This window comes from Callorhinchus milii, unplaced genomic scaffold (assembly GCF_018977255.1).
Source record: "Callorhinchus milii isolate IMCB2004 unplaced genomic scaffold, IMCB_Cmil_1.0 Scaffold737, whole genome shotgun sequence".
Taxonomy (NCBI): domain Eukaryota; kingdom Metazoa; phylum Chordata; class Chondrichthyes; order Chimaeriformes; family Callorhinchidae; genus Callorhinchus; species Callorhinchus milii.
Window position 1 is genome coordinate 30,683 of NW_024705478.1, and position 10,501 is coordinate 41,183.

The 10,501-nt window shown below is 53.5% G+C and overlaps 1 pseudogene; it reads right to left on the reverse strand.

Annotated features, from left to right (window-relative positions):
• Nucleotides 1-2,938: 2,938 nt before the first annotated feature.
• On the reverse strand, nucleotides 2,939-8,440 carry LOC121852315 (annotated as a pseudogene).
• Between the last annotated feature and the right edge of the window lie 2,061 nt (nucleotides 8,441-10,501).

The following is a 10,501-nucleotide window of genomic DNA, read 5'->3' on the forward strand; positions in this document are numbered from 1 at the left end:
CCAAGCTAAGGAACTCACTGGCGCCCACGATTGTGGAGAAGCTCGTGTTCATCAAGACCAACCTGCCCGCGCATTCTACGACTACCCGTGCCCGACGCCCCGAGTACGATAGCAGCACCGAGAGGAGCAGCCTAAGCCTATCAGAGTTCGTATTCATTAAACCAGGTTTTAATTCCCCGAAATCGGTTTAATTGAAAACGTTACGGGGTGGTCACCGTTCACGGGGTGGGTGTCACCGTTCACGGGTGGGGTCCGTCATGTCACGTTCACGGGGTGGGGCACGTCATCATGTCACGGATGGCTCGTCAGTTCGACGCAGCAGTGGCAACAGCAGCAGCACTGGTTGCTGTTGTGTTTAAAGACGTCGTTGCTCACCGCAGAGAAGCGTAGCGACACGACCGCCGCCACTCTGCGCTAGCCGGCGCCAAAACTGTGCCACACTCCCTGCCCCGCGTGGCCCTGTGGGAGCTCCGGTACCGATAATGTTACTTTAGTTTTTACTGCGTTTTGTTGTTCCGACGACGACGACGTTCACGCACGGCGCGCGGCGTCGTCGCGACGGCAAAGGGTTAAGTTCACGCTGGGAACATTTTCAACGGGGGAGGCAGCAACAACACGCAGGGTGATCCAAGTGCAGATGCCCCACTCATACCTACACCCCCCTCCCAACGCCTCTCCGGAATATTTTTTCAGACCGCAGGAATCCGATGAGCTATGAAGCTCTTCTTCGCAGATCTCCAGCCGTTCCACAGATGTCCTCTCCTAACACCCCCCCCCACCTCCTCCCGTAGCTTTCCTCTCAGCGGCAAAGTGAATATCGCGCAAGCGATGGCTCGGGGCTACGGGACTGAGTGCACGGAGATTTGTGAGCGGATGCCACCTTCGTCATCGGCCGCGGTTCAGTCTACCGCTGGATGGGTACGACGTACTGTAGTAATACGTACTGTACGTAATGTACGTACGTCGCACGGGGCAGGGCTACGAGACGGCACGCGGTGCGCATGGAGACCGGCGGGAGACGTGCAGACTGGGGTGTCTGTAGGTGGATCGCCCTGCGGTGCCCCCCTCTAGGGTAACAACAGTGCAGCTCTGCACGGGGACTCTGCACACTCACACACACAGGGACCCCCAGGTGATGGGGGTGGGGGGGACGTGCAGTGGTTGGGACCTAGAACTCCGCACTTGCAATCGAGGGGTGGCCGGGTCGGTTTAATCTCCCACCCCCCACAGAGTGTGAGGCAGGTGTAGGAGGGTCCGTAGGTTTCCGTGTTCACATTCAAAATCAGTTTCAAGAGTGGCACAGCCTCGGCTAGTCACGTGGCCTGTTGTTTAAAACTAATTCACAGCTCGGCGCTGTGCGCGTTTTGCTCAGGATGGCTGACTTTTCTGTTTCCACGGGAATGAGAAAATGCATTCTGGCCGGTGTGTGTTCTCTGGTGCTGAAGACTGGATGGTCTGCAAACGCCTTCTCACACACGGTGCACTTGAACGGCTTCTCTCCCGTGTGTGTTCTCTGGTGCTGTGAAGATTGTTCTCTGGTGGCTGTGAAGATGTAGATGTGCAAACGCCTTCTCACACACGGTGCACTTGAACGGCTTCTCTCCCGTGTGTGTTCTCTGGTGGCTGTGAAGATTTGTATGTGCAAACGCCTTCTCACACACGGTGCACTTGAACGGCTTCTCTCCCGTGTGTGTTCTCTGGTGCCTGTGAAGATGTGTGTGTGCAAACGCCTTCTCACACACGGTGCACTTGAACGGCTTCTCTCCCGTGTGTGTTCTCTGGTGCTTCTTCAAGTTACACTTGTAGTCCGTGCTGAATGAACATTGGTCACACTGATGACTTTTGTTACTGGGCTTAGTGGGGTGTCTCCTCTGCACGTGATGTTGTAGACTAGAGCGGCAGATGAACTGACGGTTGCAGGCAGGACACGGCAGCCTTGTGACCTCCACACCCACTCCACCTGCGTCATCCCAGAGGAACAAGACACACGCGCACACACCAACATCTAGACATGAACACTCTTGCACACGTGTGTGTATACACAAAGGTAAAGGTTTCCCACAGCCATATCAGACTGTTGGGCAAGTGCTGTTTGCGAGTACCTATGAAGGCCGGCATGGCACACGAGGGAGTAGGTGGCCAACACTAGGCCCGACCGCCTTTGTCTCTCCAGTGGCGATGTTTCCACGTTTAAGCTAGGTACTCATTTGAGGCTGAGTCAACCTAGGGAGGCCTAAATATTCACCACTGACGTTGGCCGTGAGTGGGAATCAACTCAGGTGGCCAGGTTCGTAGTGCAGTGGGCTCCATTATATATACACACAAAGACAAAGAACCCCCATATAGCCTGTATATACTTTTGGGACAAGTGCTGTTATGGGCACCAATGAAAGCCAACACGGCACACGAGTGGGAGGGTGGCCAGCACCACACATAGCCGCCTTTGTCTCCCCAGTGGCGATGTTTACTACTACACACCACACCAGTTACTCACTTCCACCTTATCAGTGTGGCTGGTGCCTATCATCTCTGGTGAGTGGTGGTATCATCTCTGGTGAGTGGTGGTTCATATCTGGTGAGTGGGGCTGTCATCTCTGGTGAGTGGTGGCTACCAACTCTGGTGAGATGTGGCTATCATCTCTGGTGAGTGGTGGCTATCATCTCTAGTGAGTGGTGGCTATCATCTCTGGTGAGTGGTAGCTACATCCACATCTCTGGTGAGATGTGGCTATCATCTCTGGTGAGTGGTAGCTATCATCTCTACTGAGTGGTGGCTATCTCTCTGGTGAGTGGTGGCTATCGTCTCTCGTGAGTGGTGGCTATCATCTCTGGTGAGTGGTGGCTATAGTCTGGTGAGCAGTGTGAGTCTTGGTGAGCGGTGCTCACGGTGTTCCTCGCTTGGTGAGGCTGCACGGGCTGCAGGTCTCTGGCGGTGGCCCTAGGAGCCATCTCGCTGCTGCTGCTGCTGGCGTCGCGAGGGCCCGGCCTCGCAGGCGATGCCCAGCTCCTGGGCGAACTCCTCGCCGTACCAGACCAGCAGCTCAGAGCGGGCCCACGGCACGGAATGTGCGGTAGTAAATCTGCCCCGGTGCTGGAAGGCCACCAGGTTCTGCTCCTGCTCATTCCTCGCGCAGTTGACGAACCTGCGCGGGCAGACGCGGGGGCGGGGTGGGCGCCGTTAGCGAGCGCCTATTAAGGGCCGGCACTGGGCGCTACGTGGGGTGGTTGTGGCTGGAACCACGCTCCGTACCGGGTGCTCATTTGATGCCGAGTCGACCAAGGGGGGCCCAGGGTTGGTCTCTGTGTGTAGTGGGTCTGGTCTCTGTGTGTAGTGGTTCTTGTCTCTGTGTGTGGTGGTTCTGGTCTCTATGTGTGGTGGTTCTGGTTCTGTGTGTGGTGGTTCTGGTCTCTGTGTGTGGTGGTTCTGGTCTCTGTGTGTAGTGGTTCTGGTCTCTGTGTGTGCTGGTTCTTGTCTCTGTGTGTAGTGGTTCTGGTCTCTGTGTGTGCTGGTTCTGGTCTCTGTGTGTAGTGGTTCTGGTCTCTGTGTGTGGTGTTTTGGTCTCTGTGTGTAGTGGTTCTGGTCTGTGTGTGCTGGTTCTTGTCTCTGTGTGTGGTGTTCTGGTCTCTGTGTAGTGGTTCTGGTTTCTGTGTGTAGTGGTTCTGGTCTCTGTGTGTAGTGGTTCTGGTCTCTGTGTGTCTGGTTCTGTATCTCTGTGTGTAGTGGTTCTGGTCTTGTGTGTGGTGGTTCTTGTCTCTGTGTGTGTGGTTCTGGTCTCTGTGTGTAGTGGTTCTGGTCTGGTGTGAAGTGGTTCTGTCTCTGTGTGTAGTGGTTCTGGTCTCTGTGTGTAGTGGTTCTGGTCTCTGTGTGTAGTGGTTCTGGTCTCTGTGTGTAGTGGTTCTGGTCTCTGTGTGTAGTGGTTCTGGTCTCTGTGTGTGGTGGTTCTGGTCTCTGTGTGTAGTGGTTCTGATCTCTGTGTAGTGGTCCTTCAGACAATAATCACCTCATCCAGTTTGATTTAGATTCATCCTGAGCATCAACATATTCACAATCCTTTTTGTTTTTGTAAATCTGAAACACACACGCACACGAGCGGATCCACGGATAATTAATGTCAGTTGGACTGTAAGTTGAACTTCTTTCGTACCGCACGTAGCCAACCGTGCTGATCGGAGGTGGGGAAGGACAACAAACTAAACACTAAAAGCAGTTCTAAAGAAATGCATTTTCAATCTACAAGATTTTAAAGTGCATAGCTCCCAGTGGCTTCCTAACATTGGAAGGAAGAACCTTCCAGACGGCCGCAGAAGTGCATCTGTAAGCGCCGCGCCATGCGGTGACCACCGTCTTTGCTGTGTGTTACAAGTTAATAATTACGTTAATTTTTGGGTCTCTCTGTGATTCTGGGGTCTTTGGGTGAGTCTCTAGGTCTCTGTACGAGTCTCTGGGTCTCTGTGCGAGTCTCTAGGGTATCTGTGCGACTCTGGGTCTCTGTGTGAGACTGTGGGTCTCTGTGCGATTCTCTTGGTCTCTGTGCGAGTCTCTGGGTCTCTGTGTGAGACTGTGGATCTCTCTGTGCGATTCTCTGAGCATCTGTGTGAGTATCTGGGTCTCTCTGTGTGAGTCTCTGTGTCTCTGTGTGAGTCTGTGTGTCCACTGTGAGTCTCTGGGTCTCTGTTCAAGTCTCTAGGTCTCTGTGCAAGTCTGTGGGTCTCTCTATTGCGAGTCTTGGGTCTCTGTGCAAAGTCTCTGGGTCTCTCTGTGCCAGTCTCTGGGTCTCTGTGTGTGAGTCTCTGGGTCTCTGTGTGAGTCTGTGTGTCCCACTGTGAGTCTCTGGGTCTCTGTTCAAGTCTCTAGGTCTCTGTGCAAGTCTGTGGGTCTCTCTATGCGAGTCTCTGGGTCTCTGTGCAAAGTCTCTGGGTCTCTCTGTGCCAGTCTCTGGGTCTCTGTGTGAGTCTGTTGTGACTGTGTGGCTATGGGTCTCTGTGCGAGTCTATGGGTCTCTGTGTGAATCTATGGGTCTCTGTGCGAGTCTATAGGTCTCTGTGCGAGTCTATGGGTCTCTGTGCGAGTCTATGGGTCTCTGTGTGAGTCTATGGGTTCTGTGCGAGTCTATGGGTCTCTGTGTGAGTCTATGGGTCTCTGTGAGTCTCTGGGTCTCTCTGTGCCAGTCTCTAGATCTCTGTGTAAGTCTGTGGGTGACTGTGTGAGGCTATGGGTTTCTCTGCATCTCCTTCACGAGCCTCCTCTCCACACACACGATGATGATGTAGGAATAGGAGGAGGCTGCAGCAGTAGCAGCAGCAGCTCACCAGCAGCAGTACTCGCTCACGGGGTTCTCCTCAGACACCTCTCCCTGGTAGGGCCCAAACATCACCCCTTGGGCAGCTTCTTCCTGTTGCTCCACACCCCGAGGCCGGCGCCGGCGATGGAGGAGGCGCCGACGGTGAGGCCCTGGGGCATGCTGAGCCGGGCCCTGTTGGCCACTCCCGGGGCCACGGCCGCGTCCGCGATGAACTCTGGCGGGCCGTGCACGGAGCACTCCGCCAGGTAGAAATCCCTGCACGGCTCGCAGACTGAGAGCCACAGCAGCAGCGGGAGGAGGGCGAACCGCAGTAGCAACAGCAGCAGCAGCAGTGGCACTGTGAGAGAGTGAGAGGGTGAGGAGCGCTCCAGACAGATGCCTCCTTTCCTCCCTCTCTGCATGGTGAACTTCTTTAGCTCAAATTTCGATTTAAAGCTTTCGTGACTGCAGGGATTCATCTTCTTGGTTCTTTTGGTAAAGTCACGTTTTCTACGTGACTTTACCGAAAGAACCAAGAAGATTATTTAGCTGCTCATCGGAGATGTAAACCCTGTCACCCTCCCTGCTCCCTCCCTGCATCCCTGAGTGAGGGAGCAAAAGACAGGGAGGTAAGTGAGAGTGCGAGAAAGGGAGCGTGTGAGAGGGAGGGAAAGGGAGAGAGAGTGAGAGGGAGCAGGTGGAATATATCGAGTGAGAGCGCGGGAGCAATAGAGAGAGATAGGAGAGAGTGTGAGAAAGTTAGAGTAAGGGGCCGTCCATAAATGACGTGTCAGACATTTGTGACGATGTGTGAGAATGTTTTCTCCTACAACATCAGACTGCAGTGCCACATTAAATATGCACTACAATGACAATAGTTTGAAACGTCACATTTGAGGGGGGTCTGACTTTTGTGATGTCGTGTGATGGGGGGGAGGGGGGTCCAAAATCGCGTGACGCCATTAATGGACGGCCCTAAGAGAGTGTGAGAAAGTGACAGTGTGAGAGAAAGTGAGAGGAGTGAGTGAGAAAGTGAGAGAGAGAGTGAGAGGGAGCAGGGGGTCTCACAGAAGAAGTCGTCGTCCTGGGGCTCCTCCACCTCTGTGTAGACTTTCCTCTCGCGCGGGCGCAGGCGTAGCGAGAGCGAGCGCTGCGCGACACCGCCACAGCCTGGGCGGAGGCCGGCGGCACGGAGGAGCCTGCAGGCAAACACGGCGAGATGTTGACTACCTTCGTGGTATACGGGAGGTCGTGGGTTCCATCCGACCCTGACGAAGCTGCTGTATATTTGGAGTCTGCGTGTCTCTCTCTCCTCCGTGGCGAGATGTTAACTCCCTCGCATGGTCTACAGGAGGTCGTGGGTTCCATCCCGACTGTATAGTTTACAACATGTTACCCTATTTGTATTTTTGTATTTTTAGATTGTATATTATGGCTAGTTTACATTTTATATTGTACACTTATTCACAATTTTACATACTTTAGCCCCTTAGTATTAGTTAGACTTTGTAATTTTAGTATAGTTTGACTGTATACCACTCATTTCAGTTTTAAGATTCCTACATGTTGAATGTATGCACCTTCCGGCCATAGTAAATTCCTTGTCTGTGCAACTTTCATGGCGAATACCTCCCGTGGTTGCGTGGATTTTTCTCCGGGTCCTCCGTTTTTTTCCCTCGACATATAGAACCAACGTCATGCGTTGAGTATTTGGCTGCTATAAATGTCCACGTAATGACGATGATGACAAGTCCTTCGTTGAGCTCTTATTTGTGATAGCCAGTCGCTTCTGAAAACAGCTACACAGCTCAGTGGGGCACACCCTGGTTGCTAATCCTGCATAATGCACGGGCATAAGTAGTACTAATCACATACCTGCATTTCCCATATCCCTCCTTTGATGCTGCTAGTCCTGCATAATGCACGGGCATAAGTAGTACTAATCACATACCTGCATTTCCCATATCCCCTCCCTTTGATGCTGCTAATCCTGCATAATGCACGGGCATGAGTAGTACTAATCACATACCTGCATTTCCCATAAATATGCTAAATGCCTCTTGATATGCATATTCTTTTGTCAAGGCGCTCTTTTCCCCCTTCCAACCCAGCTTATATATGCTCCAAGCACGTGTGCTGTATCATTCAGACGCTGTCGCCTCGACAGACCTGGTTTTCACCTGAGGACGGCTGCTTGCGTTGTGGCCGAAACGTCGTGAGAATTGTTTTGTTATGTTTTATTTTTATTATTTTATTACTTCCCTTCTACGTGACTTTACCGAAAGAACCAATAAGAAAAATAAACATCGTTTAGTTCATAGGCTGCATCAGTACCAGCAGCAGCCCTGACAGGAGCACATGTAGCAGTAGCATCAACAGCAGTGGCGACTTCCATCAGCACTACAGAAGATTGCGGAGTTCCGGTGAGAATAGGGGGAGCGTGGAGTTCCGGTGAGAATAGAGGGGAGTGTGGAGTTCCGGTGGGAATAGAGGGGAGTGTGGAGTTCCGGTGGGAATAGAGGGGAGTGTGGAGTTCTGGTGAGAATAGAGGGGAGTGTGGAGTTCTGGTGGGTATAGAGGGGAGTGTAGAATTCCGGTGAGAATAGAGGGGAGTGGGGTTCCGGTGAGAATAGAGGGGAGCGTGGAGTTCTGGTGAGAATAGAGGGGAGTGTGGAGTTCCGGTGAGAATAGAGGGGAGTGTGGAGTTGCGGTGGGAATAGAAATCACCGCTGCAGGCTACGCACCTCCACGTATCCTCTGGAGCGCCACCTCAGGGCCTCCTTGCAGGCGGTGGCTCTGCGCTCCAGCCTGAACATCGCCATCCTGGCCTTGTGCACCTCCCTCAGCTCAAATCCCCTGAACTCCTCCTCCTGCTGCTCCTCCTCCTCCACGCCCTGCAAGATGCTCCACACGTACTCCAGGGCTTCCGCTTTAGTCTGAGCGGAGGGGCGGTGGGGTGAGGGGCGGAGGGGTGTGGGGGCGGAGTTGGTGCGGTGACCAGCGGTGGCTAGGAGATGTTAACTCCCTCGCCTGGTACGCAGGAGGTCGCGGGTTCCATCTCGACCCTGACACCTCATCGGATTCCTCCAGTACAATACATATTTTAATTCTGATATTCTGAATCTGTAAATCTGATTCCATACATCAAGCAGAACCATGCCGTCATGCTGAACCTCGGTGGGTATGGCAGGCCATGCCTCTTCACAACTCAACTAATTAATAAACTAATTATAATAATGTAGTGGACACCGTGACGACAGAGACAGTTGAAGTAGAGGCAACCCATATTTATTAACTCTGAGCCCGTTACAGCTTCACACTTGAAGAGGTAACGGCCTCTTCACCCGTTCTCTCAAGGGAGCTAACTCCCCAAGCTAACTCACCGACTCCCCACCAATACTCCGACCCTCCTCTCAAGGAGACTACCTGACCTGGCCCAGCCAAGGCACAGGTCCCGACCACCAGCCACACGAATCCGGCCCTTACAAGGACATCAGCCTTCGCGGCTCTGGGGTCGCACCACTGGCTTGCTCTGCCCGGCCTTTAGAAGGACAGCGGGTCAGAGGAGTCCCAGGGTCTAGCTAGCTGGACTTCAGCTGGTTCTTCGTCCTTGGCTTGTTCGAACTAACTCTCTCCTCTCAGAGTCTCGCCTTTTATACGATTCCCCACGAGGGGCGGGGTTCTGTGGGATCACACACACCCCACAGCCCCCTCCCCTCGGGAGGGCCCCGGCTAGGGATATCACAACCGCCCCGCACAGGTAAGTAATGGGAGTTAACCGGAGCTGGTGTGCGCGCGTTCCAATACCACCACCACACAATAATGACGCACGTCTCTGGTATAATTATATAGAAATTACTTTTATAACACAGACCAGTGGAACATTTTTTTGTACTTTTCGTAACAGCTATTTTCATTGGAGTATATGACAGGTGAGGCTCTGCCTCGCCCGTCTCCCCTGACCGCACGTCCCTGGTATAGCAGTGTCTAGTAGTATGTATGTACGTTGAATGTCTTTGTCACCGTACGTAGCCCTCGCTAATGGGAGGTGCGGGGGAAGGACAACAAACTAAAGACAACAGCAGCAGCAGCTGTAACGAGAGGAGTGCCGTGCGCTGTGCACAGAGACCTTGCGCTTGCTGGGAGCTGCCCTCGCGTGAGACTCTCCACGGTGGCCCAGCGTGAAGCAGCCCCCTTGCCTCCTCCTGCGTGAACACACACACACGTGAACACACGCACACACGTGAACACACGCACACACGTGAACACACGTGTGAACACACGGACACGCATGAACATATGCAAGGACAAAGCTCCCCCGTATAGCCTTAACAGACTGTAGGGGCAAGTGCTGTTAGTGAGCACCTATGAAGGCCAGAACGGTACACGAGGGGGTGGGTGGCCAGCACCACGCCCGACCGTCTTTGTCTCCCCAGTGGTGATGTTTACACACCGCACCAGGTACTCAGTTGAGGCTGAGCCGACATAGGGGAGGCACAGGACCGGTTCAAATAATCGTCACTGGTGTTGACCGTGAGGGAATCGAACCCGGGTCGCCGGGTTCATAGCGCAGCGCGCTAACCGCTACACCCGCTCCCAATATGCACACGCGTTAACACACGCACACACGTGTGAACACACGGAAATGCATTAACACCACACACACACGTGTGAACACACCCACACGCGTATTTACGCATGCAAACATTTACTCACTCACATATTTACCAAAAAGTCAATGATCTCCCCTGTGCCGCCTTAACAGACTGTGTCACAGGACAAACCAGGTGCCATGCCATGGGTTGACTGTTGTGCCAGGCTAGGTGCAGGTCACGAGACGGACCCTGCAGGTGCCATAGGTTTACTGAGATGACTGCCAGATGCCACCTGTGCCCGCGACTGTGCCAACTCGGTCCACAATTAAAAGATGCCCCGTGTAGCCTTCACAGACTGTTGCGGTCAGTGCTGTCAGCAAGCAGCATCTACGAAGGCCAGCACGGCACACGGGGGGATGGGCAGCTAGCACACGCCCGACCGTCTTTGTCTCCCGTTGTTGTTTACTACACACCACTGCACCGGGTACTCATTTTGACGCTGAGTCAACCTAGGGGAGGCTCAGGACCGGTTCGGATCGTCGTCACTGGTGTTGACCGTGAGCGGGCATTTAACTTGGTTCCGCTGGTGATTACAACCAGCTTCATCAAGCGAGTCTACAGGGG